General features: G+C 42.5%; 1 protein-coding gene across 1 annotated transcript in view; it reads right to left on the reverse strand.

Annotated features, from left to right (window-relative positions):
• Positions 1-605, reverse strand: part of LOC104998789 (putative helicase Mov10l1) — a gene marked incomplete at both ends in the record, with an annotated part of 24,101 nt that overhangs the window by 11,707 nt on the left and 11,789 nt on the right. The window lies entirely within an intron of this gene.

Below are 605 nucleotides of genomic sequence, written 5' to 3' on the forward strand. Positions count from 1 at the left end.
CACTGTTTTCCATTGGCCATGAAGTGATGGGACTGGATGCCATGATCTTAGTTTTCTGAATGTTGAGCTTTAAGCCAACTTTTTCACTCTCCTCTTTCACTTTCATCAAGAGGCTTTCTAGTTCCTCTTCACTTTCTGCCATAAGGGTGGTGTCATCTGCATATCTGAGGTTATTGATATTTCTCCTGGCAATCTTGATTCCAGCTTGTGCTTCTTCCAGCCCAGAGTTTCTCATGATGTACTCTACATATGTTAAATAAGCATGGTGACAATATACAGCCTTGACGTACTCCTTTTCCTATTTGGAACCAGTCTGTTGTTCCATGTCCAGTTCTGTTGCTTCCTGACCTGCATACAGGTTTCTCAAGAGGCAGGTCAGGTGGTCTGGTACTTCCATGTCTTTCAGAATTTTCCACAGTTTATTGTGATCCACACAGTCAAAGGCTTTGGCATAGTCAATAAAGCAGAAATAGATGTTTTTCTGGAACTCTCTTGCTTTTTCCATGATCCAGCGGATGTTGGCAATTTGGTCTCTGGTTCCTCTGCCTTCTCTAAAACCAGCTTGAACATCTGGAAGTTCACAGTTCACATATTGCTGAAGCCTG

Source organism: Bison bison, unplaced genomic scaffold (assembly GCF_000754665.1).
Source record: "Bison bison bison isolate TAMUID 2011002044 unplaced genomic scaffold, Bison_UMD1.0 scf7180017853239, whole genome shotgun sequence".
Classification (NCBI taxonomy): Eukaryota; Metazoa; Chordata; class Mammalia; order Artiodactyla; family Bovidae; genus Bison; species Bison bison.